Genomic DNA, 21,458 nt, shown 5'->3' with positions numbered 1-21,458 from the left:
CAAATACGATCGAGAATCCTTAATTTTTCTATTTTCTTAAAATTTCGATAAATTTTTTAATTTTGTTAATATTAATTTTCAGTTCATTTATTTCAGATCGAGAATCTTTAATTTTTGTTCCATTTTATTTCTTAAACGAAAAATAGAGATTACATCTTTTCCAAGTTTCTTAAAATTTCCAAGTTTCTTTCTAAAATTTCGATAAATTTTTTAGTCTCGTCAATTTTCAGTGATTTCAGATCAAGAATCTTTAATTTTTCTATTTTATTTCTTCATTGAAAAACAGAGATTGCATCTTTTCCAAGTTTCTTAAAATTTCGATAAATTTTTTAATTTTCAATGATTTCAGATACGATCGAGAATCTTTAATTTTTCTATTTTCTTAAAATTTCGATAAAGTTTTTTAGTTTCGTTAAGTTTCAGTGATTTCAGATCAAGAATCCTTAATTTTTCTTCTATTCTATTTCTTCATCGAAAAACAGAGATCTTTTCCAAGTTTTTTAAAATCTCAGGTATCGATAAATTTTTTAGTTTTGTTAATTTTCAGTGATTTCAAATCGAGAATCCTTAATTTTTCTTCTATTCCATTTCCTAATCGAAAAACAAAAGCGCTCTCTTTGCACGTTTGAACGATCGATAACGATCGATAGCGATCGACATTGATCCAAGCGAAACGATGTTTGCACAATCGAGACCGAACGCTTGTCTGCTGACCCGCAAGTAGGTCGCGACCAGCCTCCTCCATTCGAAAGTTCATGGTCCACGCCACGAAGAAAACACAATGGACACAACCCTCCTCTCCTTACCTTTAACCTTTACCGATCATCATCTCCCTTGGAATTCTCCAAACCCCCATCTCTCTCTCTCTCTCTCTCTATCTATCTATCTATCTATCTATCTATCTATCTATCTATCTATTGCTCTAGATCTCTATCTTTATCTCTCTCTCTCTCTCTCTCTCTCTCTCTCTCTCTCTCTCTCTCTCTCTCTCTCTCTCTCTCTCTCTCTATCTATCTATCTATCTATCTATCTATCTATCTCTCTCTCTCTCTCTCTCTCTCTCTCTCTCTCTCTCTCTCTATTTATCTATCTATCTATCTATCTATTTATCTCTCTCTCTCTCTCTTTCTCTCTCTCTCTATCTATCTATCTATCTATCTATTTATCTATCTATCTACCTATTGCTCTAGATCTCTCTCTCTCTCTCTCTCTCTCTCTCTCTCTTTCTCTATCTCTATCTATCTATCTATCTATCTATTGCTCTAGATCTCTCTCTCTCTCTCTCTCTCTATATATCTATCTATCTATCTATCTATCTATCTATCTATCTATCTATCTATCTATCTATCTATCTATCTATCTATCTCTCTCTCTCTCTCTCTCTCTCACGAATTTAACTCACGAATTACAGGAAAAGAAAAGATTTCTTTTTTGTTGTAGTTTATTCTTAAAATAATTATATACCTTAAAATTAAAAAAAAATTTATATCTTGTAATATATTTAATATATCATATATTATATATATATATATATATATTTATTTAATATATTTATAATTATAATTCTTAAAATAATTTTCTACCGAAATTCGTATAGGAAATTTATTATCATCGTTTGTTCCGTCGTCGTCGATGCACTAATTCTGATTCTAAATATTCGTTTGGAAAATTTCAACCTCGACTCGATCGCTCTCCTCGCTCGATTGAATTAAATAATTGTCGCGATTCGAGGGGATTGGAAACGAGATTCGCAAGATTCAAAGATCTCTCGATTCTCTTCAAAGGGAAGGGAAGGGAAGGGAAGGGAAGGGAAGGGAAGGGAAGGGAAGTCGCAGAAAGGAAAGGAAAGGAAAGGAAAGGGAAGTGTTTAAGCAGAAACTGCTGAGCCACTCCAGCGCATCGGAGAAGGCTCGCAACACGCTCTGCTGACTACGGGATCTTTACTTTGTCTCTGGCCGAGTCTCTCTCGAGCAAAGTCAGCCTGTAACACCGTTTCTATTCAAACGGAGAGGGCCTCCGCGATCGATGTCCCTTCAATGGGACCACGAAGCCTCCGCCAGTTTCCACCCAGCTGCCCGCAATCCGTCGATTAATAATCTTCTTCCCTCCCTCATTTTCATTATATCTATTTCGTTATTTTATTAACTCGCGACAAAGACTCACGATAATTACGATAAAAGAATATAGACTCACAATAATTATCATAAAAGAATAAAAGAAGAAGAAGAAGAAATCTTGAAGTGATGAGGAAGAAGTAGCCATGCATCGTTTCAACTTTCTTTTTGGAAAGAAAAAAATAAAGGAAAATGCAAAGAAAACATTGTAAAATCGATCGAGAAAATAAATAAATAAATAAACTTTATGAAATTTATTTAATCGTATCATTTTCATTATACTATTTCGTTATTTTATTAATTCGCGATAAAGACTCACGATAATTACGATAAAAGAATAAAAGAAGAAGAAGAAATCTTGAAATCAAGACGACGAAGTAGCCATACATCTTTCATTTCAACTTTCTTTTTGGAAAGGAAAAAATAAAGGAAAATGCAAAGAAGACATTGTAAAATCGATCGAGAAAATAAATAAATAAATAAACTTTATGAAATTTATTTAATCGTATCATTTTCATTATACTATTTCGTTATTTTATTAACTCGCGACTGATTACAAAGATAATTACGATAAAAGAATAAAAGAAAAAGAAATCTTGAAGTGATGACGAAGAAATAGACATACATTTCAATTTTCTTTTTGGAAAGGAAAAAATAAAGGAAAACGCAAAGAAGACATTGTAAAATCGATCGAGAAAATAAATAAATAAACTTTATGAAATTTATTTAATCGTATCATTTTCATTATACTATTTCGTTATTTTATTAACTCGCGACTGATTACAAAAAGTCATAATAAAAGAATAAAAGAATAAAAGAAAAAGAAGAAATCTTGAAACGATGAGGAAGAAGTAGCCATACATTGTTTCAACTTTCTTTTTGGAGAAGAAAAAATAAAGGAAAACGCAAGGAAGACGTTAATAAAATCGAAAAAAAATAAATAAACTTTACGAAATTTATTTAATCATTTTCCCCATTTTCATTATACTATTTCGTTATTTTATTAACTCGCGACCAATTACAAAGATAATTACGATAAAAGAATAAAAGAAGAAGAAGAAATTTTGAAGTGAAGATCGTTTCAACTTTCTTTTTGGAAAGAAAAAAATAAAGAAAAAAGGAAGACGTTAATAAAATCGAAAGAAAATAAATAAACTTTACGAAATTTATTTAATCGTTATCCCATTTTCATTATTTATATTTCGTTATTTTATTAACTCGCGACCGATTACAAAGACTCACAATAAAAGAATAAAAGAAGAAGAAGAAATCTTGAAATGATGATGAAGAAGTAGCCATACATTTCAATTTTCTTTTTGGAAAGGAAAAAATAAAGGAAAACGCAGGGAAGATCGAAAGAAAAAAAAAAAAAAATAAATAAACTTTATGAAATTTATTTAATCGTCCCCAGCATTTTCATTATACTATTATTTTATTTTATTAACTCGCGATCGATTACAAAAAGTCATAATAAAAGAATAAAAGAATAAAAGAAGAAGAAATCTTGAAATGATGAGAAAGAAGTAGCCATGCATCGTTTCAACTTTCTTTTTGGAAAGGAAAAAATAAAGGAAAAAGCAAGGAAGACGTTAATAAAATCGAAAGAAAATAAATAAACTTTACGAAATTTATTTAATCGTCCCATTTTCATTATACTATTTCGTTATTTTATCAACTCGCGACCGATCACAAAGACTCACAATAAAATAATAAAAAAAGAAGAAATCTTGAAGAAGTAGAATCTAGAAGGAAAAAATAAAGAAAAACGCAAGGAAGACGTTAATAAAATCGAAAGAAAATAAATAAATAAATAAATAAATAAACTTTGCAAAATTTATCTACGCTTTTCAAATCGACGCGGTGCGATTCGTCGTGAACATGTTGGTTAAGCAGAAGTAATCTCCATGGATTTTTGCGTGGGAGAGGCGGGTGGAAGTGAATTTTCCATTGAAAATCGAGGAGAGCCGGGAACGTGGTTCGCTCGACAAAGAGAAAGAAAGAGAGAGAGAGAGAGAGAGAGACAGGAAGGGGGCCGAGGGATCGATTTCTCGGTTATTCCGCGCTGCACCAGGGGTGCATGCGCGTTGCAAGTAGGGCAGAAGAGACGCTGACAACGACGCCATCGTCGAACGCGTCCGTCGCAATGAAAACGCAAGTGGGAGCGCGCGAGTGGAAACGGAAGAACAAGTTGGAGAGGAGAATTTAGAAATTTAGAATGAAAAAATATACGTCGAGGAATTTTTTTTATTATTAATTTAATATTAATTAATATTAATTTAGTATTTAATTATACGAGAGATGGAACTATTATTAAGTTATAATAATATAAAAAATATGATAGCGAGAGGAAGAAAGACGAGGCTGAGAGAGAGAAAAAAAATAGGGGGATCATTAAGACGAAAAACAGATTGAAAGGAAAACCGGTGGAGGACAAAAGATTCTAGCAAAGAACGAAGATCAAAGGCGAATTACCGGGACAGAGTCGGGCGAGAGAGGGGAGGAGCGGGGAGAAAAGCTCGAGAGAACAAGTCAATGGAACATAAAAGTGTAACACGTGTCACGACGATGAACAAAGGAAGAAGAAAGAAATGTCTCGAAAAAGAAAACAAAAAATAAAAAAAAAAAAAACGAAAGAAAGAATTGTAAGGAAAGACGAACTCTCTTTGAAGAAGGAATTCTAGGTTAGAATAAAGAAGAAAAAAAAAAAATCAACCAATAACAGATATTACATATCGTTTTATTTATATACACACACGTATCGCATCTATTTTTCCTTTCCTATTTAATTCTAAACGAATTAGAAGAAAAATATTATTATTGTCTTCACCGAATTCACCGAGGAACGAGAAGAGGAGGAAAAAACATATTGGCAGTTGGGAGTTGAAAAGGGAAGAAGGATGCGCGAGAAATGGAGAAGAGGGGAGTGGAGGGGGAAGCGATGGAAGAAGGATCCGACAAAAAACGTCGACACAGGCTGAAGCGTGCGGAAGGAAGGAGATAAGCGGCCGCTCGCTCTCTCTCTCTCGCTCGCTCTCCCTACCCATCTCTACCTCTGTCCTCTGTCAATGCACACACAACACACACGTCGATCTAGTTCATAGAACAAGGCTGAATGCCAAGTCATACGAACGCGTGACACGACGCAGAGGTGAAAAGAGAGGAAGGTTTGCTAATAATGCTCGTCAAATTCTAGCGTTATTAAAACGAATATAATCGATCCTTGAATTCGAAACTCGTCGTTTTATTCTATTATATCGAGAAAGGAATAATTTGTTGTTGAAATTGTTTAAATCGTATCGTTAGCGTGAATCGATTACGCTCTCTCTCTCTCTCGAGTTAAATATAACGACGAGCGCGTGTGGGAGAGTTAATTTGGCGGGAAATTTGAATCGGATATTGAAAATCATAGCGTTTCCACGAAGAATTCTCATTCTTCTACGAGCTACTACTGAGTCTATCGGGTTACGCGTTAATAATAGCGCCTTTGATATTAAAATAACCCGGTGACGCGACATCATTGGTCCATTCGTAGATCACGGTCAAGGACACCCGTCACCATCTCGCGGCGATTCTTTTTTCGCTCCGCTCAACGACGGACTTCTCTTTCTCGATAAAATCCATCGTCCACCACGATTTTGCATTCACATTTCGTAAAACCAAAATTTTATTTTTCTCGTTTTATCTTTATTATCAATCGTTCGAACTCAACTTTCAAATTTATCGAATCAACGATCGAATCGATCGTTATCAAGAATCGGAATATAAATTCTTTTTTTTTTTTTTTGGAAAGAAATTTTTTTCTTTCGAAAACTCGATGAAGCTTATCTTACGTTCTTATCTTACGATAACGCGTATCACGGAATGCCTGTTGATCGATCTCTCGAGAAACTCTTGAACTTGAAGGAAGGAAAGGAAGGGGCCTTGAACCAACAAATTTTAAAAATTCTAAATTCGTGAATGAAATTTCACGAAGTTGAAACGGCGCGAGTCTCGAGAATGGATTTTCGTTTTTACCCCGAACCGTATCGAATTTCTCGGCTAATGGGAACAACGAAGGAGGAGATTGCCAGTTTCGTTACACGCGGGTCGAGAAATGCAACTGGGTCTCCACACCTCGAAATAGCACGTGCATCATTCTAGCTTCCAACCGCGAAATACATCACGAGTTCGTAATCCCCGCAAAATTATTAGAAACTGGAGACGGCGGACACCTCGACTTATAAATATCTAAGTAACGTTACAAAGCTGGAAAATAACCGGACGAATTGTTCGCAGTTTCCATTACACATACGCGGGATTTCGTAATGGGCGAAGTAAAATTGAAATTATAGCCAAAAATTTTAACCTTGAAACCGCAAACAATATACACTCGTGATGGAGAGGCATTATTTTATTTTACGTTTGAGTTACGATACAATTCTTTGAATAACACTTTTTGCAAAATCTTTTCCTGATATTGAATATTTCTAACCTCGATTCAAATTTTTCGAAATTATTTTGACTTTCTTTCTTTTCCTTCTTCTTTTTTTTTTATCGTCGAATACGTTAGGGAAAAATCCATAAATCGTAAATATCGTCGAGCGACACATGGCATCCTAACCTATACGCACCTTCGAACGAAACCGAAAGTTCTAATAACTTTTAACTATGCTTAACGATCGATTAGATTCGTACAATTCTGGGTGGAAATCTCCATTAAATAATTAAGAGAATTAATTTATGAGGAACTATACGCATCTTCGTCGTCACGAACGAAACCGAAAGTTCTAGTAACTTTTACGCGAACTACGTTTAACGATCGATTATATTCCTTTAGATTTGTACAATTCTGGATGGAAATCTCCATTAAATAATTAAAAGAATTAATATATAACAAATGGGACAAATGTATCGAATGCGTGCACTAACCTATACGCACTTTCGTTATCACGAACGAAACTAAAAGTAACTTTTTTCAATAATTTTTTTCAGTAATTTTTTCACGAACTATGTTTAACGATTATATTCGATATATTCCCTTCTATAATTGATTATATTCCCTTAGATTCGTATATATTCCCTTAGAACTCTGGATGGAAATCTCCATTAAATAATTAAATATAAATATATATAATTATACGCACCTTCGTCGTCACGAATGAAACCGAAAGTTCTAGTAACTTTTAGCTTAACGATCGATTATATTCGTACAACTTAGATTCGTACAACTCTGAAATCGGAAATCTCCATTAAATAATTAAGAAAATTAATTTATAACAAATGTATGGAATGCGTGCATTAACCTTCGTGTCGAAAGTTCTAGTAACTTTTACGCAAACTATGCTTAACGATCGATTATATTCGTACAACTTAAATTCGTACAACTTTGAAATCGGAAATCTCCGTTAAATAATTAAGAAAATTAATTTATAACAAACGTATCGAATGCGTGCACTAACCTATACGCACCTTCGTCATCACGAACGAAACCGAAAGTTCTAGTAAGTTTTACGCGAACTATGCTTAACGATCGATTATATTCCCTTGGATTCGTACAATTCTGGATGAAAATCTCTATTAAATAATTAAGAAAATTAATTTAGGAACAAACATATCAAATGTGTGCATTAACCTATATGCACCTTCGTCGTCACGAACGAAACCGAAAGTTCTAGTAATTTTTACGCAAACGATCGATTATATTCCTTAGATTCGTACAACTTTCGATGAAAATCTCCATTAAATAATTAAGAAAATTAATTTACCAGGGACAAACATATCGAATGCGTGCACTAACCTATGCATCTTTGTCGTCACGAACGAAACCGAAAGTTCTAGTAACTTTTACACGAATTATACTTAACGATTATATTCGATATATTCCCTTCTATAATCGATCGAAAGTTCTAGTAACTTTTACGCGAACTACGCTTAACGATCGATTATATTCCCTTAGATTCGTACAACTCTCGATGAAAATCTCCATTAAATAATTAAAAAAATTAATTTATAACAAACGTATCGAATGCATGCACTAACTTATACGCACATTCGTTGTCACGAACGAAACCGAAAGTTCTAGTAACTTTTACGCGAACTACGTAACGATTGATTATATTCGTACAACTTAGATTCGTACAATTCTGGATGGAAATCTCCATTAAATAATTAAGAAAATTAATTTACCAGGGACGTATCGAATGCGTACACTAACGATCGAAATCGAAAGTTCTAGTAACTTTTACGCGAACTACGCTTAACGATCGATTATATTCCCTTAGATTCGTACAACTTTCGATGGAAATCTCCATTAAATAATTAAGAAAATTAATTTACGAGGAACAAACCTATCGAATGCACTCGCGGAATTGGTTACACGATCGAAAATAGCACGCGTTCCGAAAACATTTATAGAACGGCGCTCTTCCTCGATCCTCTTTCCAATCATCGAATCATTTCGCAAATGCGTTGCAAAAATATATAAACGGAGAAATTTAGAAATTTATCTTTCCACCGATATTATTTTGTCTGAATACCTTCGTTCTTTTTAATCCTCGATTTACATACAACGATTGTAAATCGTAGCAGAGTTTAGAGGACTCGTCGTTTGTTAAGAATTATCGAGACTCGGGGGTTAAACGAAATTATGATTTCCCTTCTTCCTTTCTTTCCTTTCTTTCTTCTTCTTCTTTCCTCGCCGAGATGATCCAGAGGTTTGTGGCCGAGGGCCGTGACAGGGCGGCCAATATTACGAATGCAACTTTCCCATCTGTTTTTAAGATTTTACGAGGAACTATAAACTTGGCCGACCATGCTCTGGCAGAATTATTAGGCTCGTTAGAGCAAAGCCGCATTAAAGAAGCGAATTTGCGACCGGTCGGTCGCAATTTATCGATTTCACGGGAGCTTACGGGTAAAACGAGTCTTGGCCTCAGCTCTGTCTGGGAACCGGTCAAAAATAATCAATTTTCGGTGGAACGCACAGTCGCAACGCAAAGCCTTTCGCCTTTCATTTTTATGACGATCGATTCGATTTAAACTCGTCCATTCAAAACACGATATTTTCAATCCTCTTGAACGCTTCTTCATATCGCGTGTTCTACGCCACTTCTATGCAAAAACCAAAACTTCCCTAGAACACCGTTCCAAGGCATTAACACATTGTACCAGAGAATAACGCGTTAACTCCCTGAAGAATAATATTTTTCTCTTCTCCGACGAGATAGGTAGTTCGAACAGGTTGATAATTACACGGTAGAAAAGTTTCCCACGGAGGTGGGTGAAATAGATCGAAATATCTTGTGCGAAAAATTCGTCGAATTAACGAGCGTTATTCCACAACAAAGAACAAATTTTCTCCTTTACAGGCGTTGATTTGAATATAATGCTTCCGTATATATATAAAGAATCGTAGCACCATCGAAGAAAACGAAAGAATGGGAAAAAATTCCCTAGAACGATTTTAAAGAAACAACCCTAAAATTCTGTAATGAAACGAGCGTTATTCCACGACGAAGAACAAATTTTCTCCTTTACAGGCGTTAATTTGAATATAAAGAATCGTAGCACCATCGAAGAAAACGAAAGAATGGGAAAAAATTCCCTAGAACGATTTTAAAAAAATAACCCTAAAATTCTGTAATGAAACGAGCGTTATTCCACAACGAAGAACAAATTTTTTTCTTTACAGGCGTTAATTTGAATATAAAGAATCGTAGCACCATCGAAGAAAACGAAAGAATGGGAAAAAATTCCCTAGAACGATTTTAAAAAAACAACCCTAAAATTCTGTAATGAAACGAGCGTTATTCCACAACGAAGAACAAATTTTCTCCTTTACAGGCTGTAATATGCTTCCATATATATAAAGAATCGTAGCACCATCGAAGAAAACGAAAGAATGGGAAAAAATTCCCTAGAACGATTTTAAAAAAATAACCCTAAAATTCTGTAATGAAACGAGCGTTATTCTATAACGAAGAACAAATTTTTTTCTTTACAGTCGTTAATTTGAATATAAAGAATCGTAGCACCATCGAAGAAAACGAAAGAATGGAAAAAAATTCCCTAGAACGATTTTAAAAAAACAACCCTAAAATTCTGTAATGAAACGAGCGTTATTCCATAACGAAGAACAAATTTTTTTCTTTACAGGCGTTAATTTGAATATAAAGAATCGTAGCACCATCGAAGAAAACGAAAGAATGGGAAAAAATTCCCTAGAACGATTTCAAAAAAATAACCCTAAAATTCCTAAAATTGCCCGTGATAAACGATAATAGAATAATCCTCAAGATAGAAAAAGCTGTCTTGAGAAAAGTTTCGAGGTGCACAAAAAAAAAAAAAAGATCGAATTTCGAGAAAGTTTCGAGAACAATTAATCGAGAATGGATTGGTTGACGGTGACGATTCGAATAAAAGCTCGAGGTTTGTTTGATCGGTGCGAAAATTGTGTCGAGACGGCGCGGTGAGGTCAAGAACCACGGATACGTTCACTAGGACCTCCCGCGGCGAACGAATCCTCCTCCTCCCCCTCCTCCTGGCCGCTCATGGCCCCTTTGACCTCCCTGCTCCTCCAACGTTTCGTTCATTCTCTTCTTTTTTACGCGGTCGCACATGGCCGGGCACAACCGGCCGTTTGTGTACATTTTCGAGCACGTTGCTCGCCCGGTATTTTTGTCTCGAAGAACTCGCGAAGAAATCGGTGAAGCAAGTTCATCGCGAAATAGTCCGTTAGATTTTTCGATTTCGAAAATCGAAATGTTGGTAAATTTAAGAAAAGTTATTTAGTCTTAAGTCATTTCTTAAAGAGTTTCTCTACTCTAAATTCGTGAAATTTCCCAATATATTTGTATATTTTGTTTAATGTTCCTGAAAATTGTTTTTATCAACTTGTATCTATTATTTTCAAGTGTTTGGATTCTGGGATCTTTAATAATTTATCTTTAGTAATTTAGAAATTTCTTAATTGCGTTTTAATAATTTGTGTTTCAGTTTTGTTTTCTATATATTTTTTTAAATTTCAATATTCTCATATTTATAAAATTTTCCTATAGTATCTTAAACCGATCTTGGATTAATTTAAGTCTTCTATTTTCACAGATATCATAAAAAGTTTCATTTATATATATTTTTTTAAATTTCAATCTTCTATAATATCTATAATTTTCCTATAGAATCTTAAACTGATTAATCTTTAAGTCTTCTATTCTCACAGATATCATAAAAAGTTTCTTTTTCTACATATTTTTTTAAATTTCAATCTTCTATAATATCTATAATTTTCCTATAGAATCTTAAACTGATTAATCTTTAAGTCTTCTATTCTCACAGATATCATAAAAAGTTTTATTTATATATATATTTTTTTAAATTTCAATGTTCTCACATCTATAAAATTTTCTTAGAGAATCTTAAACCGACCTTGGATTAATTTAAGTCTTCTATTCTCACAGATATCATAAAAAATTTCATTTTCTATATAATTTCAATATTCTCATATTTATAAAATTTTCTTATAGAATTTTAAACTGATTTTGAATTAATTTAAGTCTTCTATTCTCACAGATATCATAAAAAGTTTCCTTTTCTACAATTTTTTTAAATTTCTATAATATTCTATAATATCTATAATTTTCCTTAAAATCTTAAACCGATCTTGGATTAATTTAAGTCTTCCATTCTCACAGATATCATAAAAAGTTTCATTTCCTATATATTTTTTTAAATTTCTATAATATTCTATAATATCTATAATTTTCCTTAAAATCTTAAACCAATCTTGAATTAATTTAAGTCTTCTATTCTCACAGATATCATAAAAAATTTCATTTTCTATATAATTTCAATATTCTCATATTTATAAAATTTTCCTATAGAATCTTAAACCAATCTTGGATTAATTTAAGTCTTATATTCTCACAGATATAAAAAGTTTCGTTTTCTACATATTTTTTTAAATTTCAATCTTCTATAATATCTATAATTTTCCTATAGAATCTTAAACTGATTAATTTCTATTCTCACAGATATCATAAAAAGTTTTGTTTTCCAGATATTTTTTTAAATTTCAATATTCTCACATCTATAAAATTTTCTTATAGAATCTTAAACCGATCTTGGATTAATTTAAGTCTCTTCCATTCTCTGTGAACACAAATATAATAAAATCTCATAATGATCGCCTAATTACCGTTTAAAATATAATAATAAAAATTCTATTATATACAATTTATTAATTATTATATAATTTAATATATACAAATATTACATAATGTAACATATAGATATAAAAATTTAACTAGGAATATAACTAGGAATTTCCCTAGTTAGCTGACCGATCAAAAAGCGTACAACTTTTACTCAACTGCTAACCGTTAAAAAGGGTTCGTTTGTTAGGGACGAAATTAAGGCAGCTAAATGATCGATTAAAGGCGGCAACGCGTCAAAGGTCTCGTTTTCATCGCTGCTAATTGCGTTCCCCTTGAAGATTGTTTGAGACAGGATCCTCGGCAAAGACGGGCAGGAATAACGATTCAGGAAGCCGACCAGTCAAACAGAGACAGAGAGAGACAGAGAGAGAGAAAGAGAGAACAAAGAGAAAGTTGGAAACAACTCGGTGAATCTCGGCGATCTTCGCAAAGCAAGAAGAAAAAGAAAGAGGAGGAAAAGAAAGAAACGCGGAACCACTACGCAACATTATACCGCCAACTGGTTACCTCGATCGTTCTAAGTAATTAAGAACGAGAGGAGAGGAGAGGAGAGGAGAGGAGAGGAGAGCCTTCTCTAAAACTGCGAACGAACCGAACAATCTCTCGATCGGGATCCTCGATAAAAATCTCTCCTCGTTCCTCGCGGATGTTTTGGTAATTAGAGAGGGGGAGGAAAAAAACTCCACTGCAAATGGAGTTTCGATGTCCCGGAATATAAAAATATCTAGCTTCCCTTTTAATTCCAACTTTACTTTTAACCGTTCCTTTTTTTCTCCTTCTTCTTCTTTCACTTTTCATACTTGATATACACTTATATATATATATATATATATACATACAAGAGACACGTTCTAATATATTAAACGGAGAAATCTGTCTACACAGGTACAATTTAGATGAAGAGGCCGTGACGAAGAGGAAAGCTAAAGCTAAAGGTTTCTAGGGAAATGTTTGAAACGGTGCAGCGTTACGAAACCAGGGCCCGGAATAAACCAGCGGAATAAATCGTGGTAAGAAAAAAAAAAGAAGAAGGAGAAGAAGAAGGAGGGGACGGACGAGTGGTTGGCGTGGGCGGGTATAATCTCTTGCGAAGTTTACTCGCGCATCTACGACACACCGGCAGGTTTATTGTGCCGGCGACAAACGCCGCCGGAGTACATCAAACGCGCTTGTTTACGCCATGTTTGGACGGCGACCTCGTGCGTTCAACGCGCAATTTCAAATCCTGCCATTCCCTTCTTAAATTTCGCTTTGCATCTTCTCTTTCCAATTCATTAAAAAAAAAAGAAAAAATAGAATCTTTTTAAAGCGACGAAATGACAATCCGTTGTAACGCGAAGCAGCTTCGTCGGTCAAAAAGAGTCGAGAGCGAAAAGCAAAAAGAGAGGCGTAGCGTCGATAAAAAAGGGCGAGGAGGCGGAAGGCGAGGGGGAGGGGGAAGGGATACCGAGAGAGGCGAGGTCCTTTCGCGATGCAAACAGAGGCGCGCCACGATCGCTTTTGATCCCGTAGGAATGTCGTCGGCCGTGAGAGAAACGAGAGCCCGGCCGTCCCGGTTGAGATAAGAAAAATCATACGACGAGGTACGACGAGGGAAGATCTCGTACGAGGCCCTCCCTAGTAGTGGCGAAAGTGAGGAGGAGGGGGGTCTTCGTAATCGGCCTTGAACCCGACCAGGATCGGTGATCTCAGCCGTGAATGTAGATTCTGATAAAGGATGTGGGCGTTCGTGAAGTGAAGAGAGAGAGACAGAAAGAAAGAAAAGGACACAAGGCTGCCACGGATTGCCAGAACGTTCGTTTCGCGAATAGCGAATCCGTGTCCTGCTCGAGTCGCGCCGCCAGCGCCCTCTGCGCTGCCAACGCGATCAGTGCGAATCCAAAGGAATCCAGATACTCTGTTGGAATTCTTTTTTTAACCGTGTGTGGAGGGAAAAGAGGGGAGAAACCGTATTTACTTTGTGCCAAACTGATAATAGAAGTCCCGAAGGCAAGTTTATCAGCAAGTTCGCGTATCCTTAAAGTTCTTTTTAAAGCGTGCCTCTTCCCTTTCGATTCTAACCTCTTAAGCGTCTCGGGATATCGTTCTTCGACGCTTGCGTTAGGAAAGGAAAATTCGATCATCGACGATAAGTGTGTGTTTGCCGTGTGTAAAAATGAGTATACTTACTATATACGATGAAAAATTATTCGTGGACTCACCTGCAACAGAAAAGGAAAAAGAAAAATCAGAAAATCACTTCGCTCGTCAATGATTTATCGATATTTATTAACGATCGAAAAAAAAAAAAGAAATGAGCAAGAAAATAGCCATGAAAACTTTGATTAACGACTAGTAAAACGGCACTAGTGTTTCGATTTTTGTGTTATCAGCGTATCCCAACGACCGATGCCCTCCACGTTCTTTCCTTTCTCTCTCTCTCTCTCTCTCTCTCTCTCTTTCTCTATCTTTCTCTAGGCCATCTGTGACGTGTTTCTCCTTGATTCTCACCGATGTCGTTTAACAATGCACTCTCGTTGGCTCGGATATAACCTCGCCATTGTCCCCCTAGACAGTTTCAGGCGCGCAAGAAAGAGCGAGCGAGAGAGAGAGAGAGAGAGAGAGAAAGAGAGAAGTGAGAGAGGGGGGAGCGGAGGTTGCCACGATATCCCGACGAAATACAGAATGTCTGGCTTAACTTGGCGCGAGCATAATGCGGACATTCAGACACATCGTGGAACAACAAGCGCGAGTAATAAACCCTCGGTTGTCTGACTTTTTGCAGTGCCATCTTTTTTCACGACCTCATCGATACACTGCTCTCTCTTGGAACGAACTTTTCAAGTTGCTTTAATGGCAAGTTTCTCGAGTTCGGCCGCGTGTGAAAATATTTGAATTTGGATTTTGATGGAAGAAGAGGTTTTCAGATGGAAATGCTTGTTGCAGAAACCGGTTGCAACAAGTGGTTACGTGGTCAATAAGGTTAATGGGCAAGATGAGTTTGAGGTTAGGTTGTTCGAGTTTAGCGCATGAGCGGTCGTACGTATATTTCTATGTTTAAATTAATTTAAGTATATAAGCATAATAATATGAAAGGAAATATAATATATATTATCTGTTAAAATATTTTTTAAACGCAATTAATCAATTTTCAACGAATCGAATTTTTATTGCACTCGAAGAGATTATACGGAACGGAAGAAATACGTAAACGGTCACAAATCATTCTCGAGTTTCCTCACGAAGAATCCATAAAACCAGCCTCGAAATCATCATTGGTACATTCAAGATACAATAATCACCAGAACAAATTGACCAATTCCGTTCGGTAAACAGTGCATAATTTAGATCTGTCAGAGTTCGCGCGCACGTGTTTGGTGCGAAACAATGAGAAGCGTGCCAAATTTCTCTGCAATTTCATTTTCGTGCGAGAGATCAAGTTGCAAGGAAAATAAAAAAAAAAAAAAAGGAAATAAATAAAATTAAAAATGACTGTCAATCTCGAGAGAAGCAATTTGATTTATTGTACAATTATTTAAATAATATCAATATCTGATCACGAGTTAAGGATAGTTCGATTGTAATATTTAGAATAAAATTTAGATAGATTTCTCCCCTCAAGAATTAAATTATTAAACGTCGAGCAGATAAAATATTCAAAATTTAGATTGTTCCAATATAGATTAACGAAATCATAGAGCATTCAACCATAGATTATTCAAAATCGTACATAGATGTCCAATCACTAGTTAAATGTAAAATATTCAACTGTATGTAACTCAATAAATTAAGATAGACAAAAATACATATATATAAAGTATAGAATATATATAAAGTATAATTTAAATAAAGTAAATATTATATTTAACTAAATATATTTAAGATGTAAAATATTCTTCAAACTAATTAATTATACAAATTATACAATATTATAACCTCAAATCTGATGAATCTTTTCTTGTGAATCAGATAGATGATAGACAAAGATAAAAGTATAATTTAAATAAAATAAATATTATATTTAACTAAACATAAAATAAAATATTCTTCAGACTAATTAATTATGTACTAAATATTATAACCTCAAACTAGTAAATCGTTTAATTACAGATTCTTAAATTGCATATTTCAAAATAAGAGTAATTCCAAAATATTTGTCACAAGATCCTAATTTTGAAAATTTTGGGAGAGTCTTTTCAATCAAACTGATAAAAAAAAGAAAGAAATTATCAGACTCTTAAACCACATATTTCAAAATAAGAGTAATTCCAAAATATTCATCACAAGATCCTAATTTTGCAAAATTTTGGGAGGGTCTTTTCAATCAAACTGATAAAAAAAAGAAAGAAATTATCAGATTCTTAAACTGCATATTTCAAAATAAGATTCCAAAATATAAGATCCTAATTTTGCAAAATTTTGGGAAGATCTTTGCAATCAAACTGGTAAAAAAAAGAAAAAAATTATCGTTTAATTACAGATTCTTCTATTCGTCACAAGATCCTAATTTTGCGAAAATTTTTGGAGGGTCTTTTCAATCAAACTAGTAAAAAAAAGAAAGAAATTATCAGACTCTTAAATCACATATTTTTCAAAATAAGAGTAATTCCAAAATATTCGTCACAAGATCCTAATTTTGCAAAATTTTTGGAGGGTCTTTTCAATCAAACTGGTAAAAAAAAGAAAGAAATTATTATTTAATTACAGATTCTTAAACCGCATATTTCAAAATAAGACTGATTCCAAAATATTCGTCATCCTAAGATCCTAATTTTGAAAATTTTGAGAGGATCTTTTCAATCAAACTTGGAAAAAAAAAAGAAATTATCGTTTAATTACAGATTCTTCTATTCGTCACAGGATCCTAATTTTTGGAAGGGTTTTTTCAATCAAACAAGGCAATAAAGGAGCGAGAGAGCCGATAATCCACGCATCCTCGACGCTGAGACGAGTCGAGCGAGTGCATTTCTCCTGGCTATTATTCCCGGCAAGCTCGGCCTTGCACTATCTTTGCCAACTCTGGCCAATCCTATTTATAGGGGTGAAGCTTTGAAAGTCGACGTCCAGGTCACGCCGGACCCTGAACGCCAAAATACACGCACGGCCAGTGTATTGGACAGTGTCTTCGCCCTCTTCGGGCCAAGATCCGCAACTATCAATCGGTTGATGACGTAACCCACGAATATCTATTGGGGATATATATATCGGGATATTCTCTTCAAAAAGAAAAACTTTTGTAATAAATTAACAATCCGATAAGAAATAATAATAATAACAGATCGATGATTTTGAAATAATATTAAAAATAATAATATATATATAAAATAATATATAATAATAATAATAATAATAATAATATATAATATAATAATAATAATAATATATAAAATAATATATAATAATAATAATAATATATAAAATAATATATAATAATAATAATAATATATAAAATAATATATAATAATAATAATAATAATAATATATAAAATAACATATAATAATAATAATAATAATAATAATAATAATAATAATAATATATGAAATAATATATAATAATAATAATATATGAAATAATATATAATAATAATAATATATAAAATAATATATAATAATAATAATAATATATAAAATAATATATAATAATAATATTAAAAATAATTTAAGTAAAATTCGCGATTGATATAAATGATTAATTTAAAGATAAATTGTTTCTTTCTAAATCCATCCATTTGATTCGAATTCGAATATTTTTCGTTCGAAGCGTCGATTTCAACGATCTCTCGATTTGACGGTGGCCTCGAAGATAATACCCGTTTATTCTCCACTTTGTCACCGCGAGTTGCAACGTTTCACCGTTTCTGGCACGGCCAGAATCGCGCACAGAATCTCCTCCAGCCCCCTCCAGACGTGCGCGCGACGTGCAATGATCCCTCGGCCGTGTTGGCACTCGGATCGATCGTTAACCAACGATTATTGCGACACGCGACACACGCAGCAACACACGAGGAGGATACGTATTCCATCCTCCACCTGTCCGGTCTTGGCTTTCAATTTGGCAACGTTTCGTTTCGTTTCTCGAACGTTAACCGAAACGCGATCCCCTTTTCCCGCCGTCGTGATGGATGGACGATCGAAGCTAAAAATGCTCTCCATCTTCTGGCGGTCATTTCAAATGTAATGCGAGTGTAATTTTTCTCTCATCCGTGTACTTTGTATCGATCGAGCACCAATCTAATGTTGATTTTAAAAAATAATTTATAAAAATTTATTTCAGTTTGACAAACTAATATTATATTAGGATTAACTAATTTTTTAATTTTGTTTATTAATTCGATGAAAGACCCCTCTCACCGATCATTTCAAATGTAATGTGTATGTAATTTTTCTCATTCGTGTGCTTTGTACCGATCGAGCACCAATCGGTTTAATTGAAAACTATCTAATTTTAAAAAATAATTTATAAAAATTTATTTTAGTTTGATAAACTAATGTTATATTAACTAATTTTTTAATTTTGTTTATTAACTCGATAAAAGACCCTTCTGACGATCATTTCAAATGTAATGTGTATGTAATTTTTCTCATTCGTGTGCTTTGTACCGATCGAGCACCAATCGGTTTAATTGAAAACTATCTAATTTTAAAAAATAATTTATAAAAATTTATTTCAGTTTGATAAACTAATGTTATATTAACTAATTTTTTAATTTTGTTTATTAATTCGATAAAAGACCCCTCTGGCGATCATTTCAAATATAATGTGAGTATAATTTTTCTCATCCGTGTGTTTTGTATCGATCGAGCACCAATCGGTTTGGTTGAAGACCAATCTAATGTTGATTTTAAAAAATAATTTATAAAATTTATTTCAGTTTGACAAACTAATGTTATATTAACTTATTACCTATATAAATATAAAAAATACCTATATAAAAATTAACCTTTAAATATTATATTAATTTTTTATTAATTTTGTTTATTAACTCGATTTAAAAAATATTGAAATGAAATTGATTCAACTATAATTGGTACAAATTTTTGAATATTGGCCAAAAAAAATTTCAGTTTATTAATTAAGTTTAATTGATTAATTCGTAATTGTAATCTATTTTAATACTTAAAGATGGAATTGTTCACGAATGAATAATTCATCTGTTGAATTTGGATACACTTTCGTTCCTAGGGAATTTATTTCGTTCTTATTAACGGCATATAATCGATTATTAAATTGATAAACGATCCTTTCGTTCGAAAAGGAAGGAATACGTTATTGGGATTAAATACTCTCTCTCTCTCTCTCTCTCTCTCTCTCTCTCTCTCTCTCTCTCTCTCTCTCTCTCTCTCTCTCTCTCTCTCTCTCTCTCTCTCTCTCTCTCTCTCTCTCGAGGAATTTATTTAGGAAGTCGCAGAACCCTCGAGAATACTTTAGCCAAGATGGCGCCGTATTTCACAGGCAATCAAGGCAACACGTTATTTTCGCATTGTCCGCCCGCAATTACGTCGATCGATAAATCATTCGTCGGGCTCCCTTCATAAATCAACCAACTGTCTCGAGACTGATCTTTAGCCTCTCTCTTCTTTCCTTTTCTTCTTCTCCCTCTCTTTCCCTCTCTCTCTCTCTTTCATAACACACACTTTTGAGTTCGTTATTTCGAGTGGATCGTTTCCATGGGGCTTTCACTTTCATTATCATTTTATTATCGCCATAAGCGGTGTAATAAAATCATTTTCCCTTCCCGACGACAAATTCTTTTCCTTCGATTTTTACTCGCGAAAATTGTCGTTACCTATTAATTAATAACGCTTGCATAGGAAATAAAACGAGGATGGAATTACTGGAAATTCAATGTGTATATACAAGAAGCATAAAAAAAAAAAAATATATATATCGCACGTAATGACGTGACCATAATTCGTTTTAACAAGTTTCAAGGTAAATTTGAAAAAGTTGACAATAAAAGAAATTCTTATCGAATCTTTTTTTTAATCGCAATTACATAAAATTTCAAAAAGCGCGAGTGTAAAAGAAATCAAATGTAATCCGTTCGATTCGATCGAATAATCCTCGTAAGAAAAATTGCAAGGGAAGAAGCAGAAGAGGGCGCTTGCGGGCAAAGTGAAGCCTGTAAAAAGCGAGCGCAACCCGGTCGCAACGAGGAAAATGTCAGGTCTGGTTGACGTAACTGGAGGTAAGGAACCATGTAATTACCGGGTAGGTGTCCGTGCAAGGAACGAGCGTGTTCGAGATTTACGGCTGACAAATCGCGGACGGCTGCCTTGGCCCGCATTCGACGTCCTCGAACGCACGTTCGATGCTTATCGACGCGTCGCGTCGCCACTGTCGCCACTGTCGCCACCGTGTCAATCGGAATATGGTTAAGTTCGGTCACGTGAGATCTCTCGCCTCGTGACTCTTGCTGCTCTTGTGATTGTTTTAAACGGAGGAATATCGAATCCTCGAAACGACGACGAACTCGAAGTGACCACGCTGTCGTGCGAAGGAAATTATTGCACGCGAAAAAGAAAGAGTGAAAACGAAAAGGTTTAATTCGTTCAGTTTTTTCGTTACTTACCGGATATTTCGGGATTTATATTATCGACGGATCGTATTTATTACGAAGGATGCCGGAGTGGAAGGAAGAAAGGTGGAGGGGAGAGTAGGAGAAAAGAGAGGGAGGGAGATGAAAGAGGGAACGGTGGAACTGAAACACGAGACTCGAAATGCATCGAATGACCTTTGGAGGAGGCGGATTACGGCGAACATTCTGGAGAACGTGGTCACGAACTTGGAGGGCAAGTATCGATCGAGCGAGCACGCGATGCACTTTTTCCTCTCGATTCCTCGAAGGATAAACACGTGGGGGGATCGTGAAACCGGAGACCCACTTTGTATTCCTCTTATTAATTTTTCACTTTGCTTCCTTCTCGACTGAACTGACAGAAATTTAAATTATCGGAATTGGATAACGATAACAATTTTTTCACTCGAATCCTTCCAGTTATAATTATTTATTTCGAAACTGCTCTTTTTAACCCAATAATTGTAAAAAATGTTTCTAAAGCATGAAATTTTACCGACCAAAAATTAAAAATCCGATAAGAAGAAAAGTTTAAAAAAATTTCAAAAGTTCAACTCTTTCTACAAATACAAATTGATATGGTAAGACTTGCAAGA

The 21,458-nt window shown here is 34.3% G+C and overlaps 1 protein-coding gene and 1 long non-coding RNA gene across 2 annotated transcripts in view; one reads left to right on the top strand and one right to left on the bottom strand.

Moving 5' to 3' along the window:
- LOC107964817 overlaps positions 1 to 15,751 on the top strand; it is a 31,790-nt gene extending 16,039 nt beyond the window's left edge. Inside the window, exon 2 of the long non-coding RNA XR_001703865.2 lies at positions 13,190 to 15,751. This is a non-coding gene — a long non-coding RNA (uncharacterized LOC107964817). The remainder of the gene's footprint in view (positions 1 to 13,189) is intronic.
- Positions 1 to 21,458, bottom strand: part of Ecr (ecdysone receptor) — a 120,853-nt gene that overhangs the window by 76,660 nt on the left and 22,735 nt on the right. The gene's annotated exons all lie outside the window — the stretch shown is intronic.

The sequence above is a fragment of the Apis mellifera genome, linkage group LG8, assembly GCF_003254395.2.
Source record: "Apis mellifera strain DH4 linkage group LG8, Amel_HAv3.1, whole genome shotgun sequence".
Taxonomy (NCBI): Eukaryota; Metazoa; Arthropoda; class Insecta; order Hymenoptera; family Apidae; genus Apis; species Apis mellifera.
Note: the sequence above shows the minus strand (reverse complement) of the source record. Positions and strands in the feature narration are given on the sequence as shown.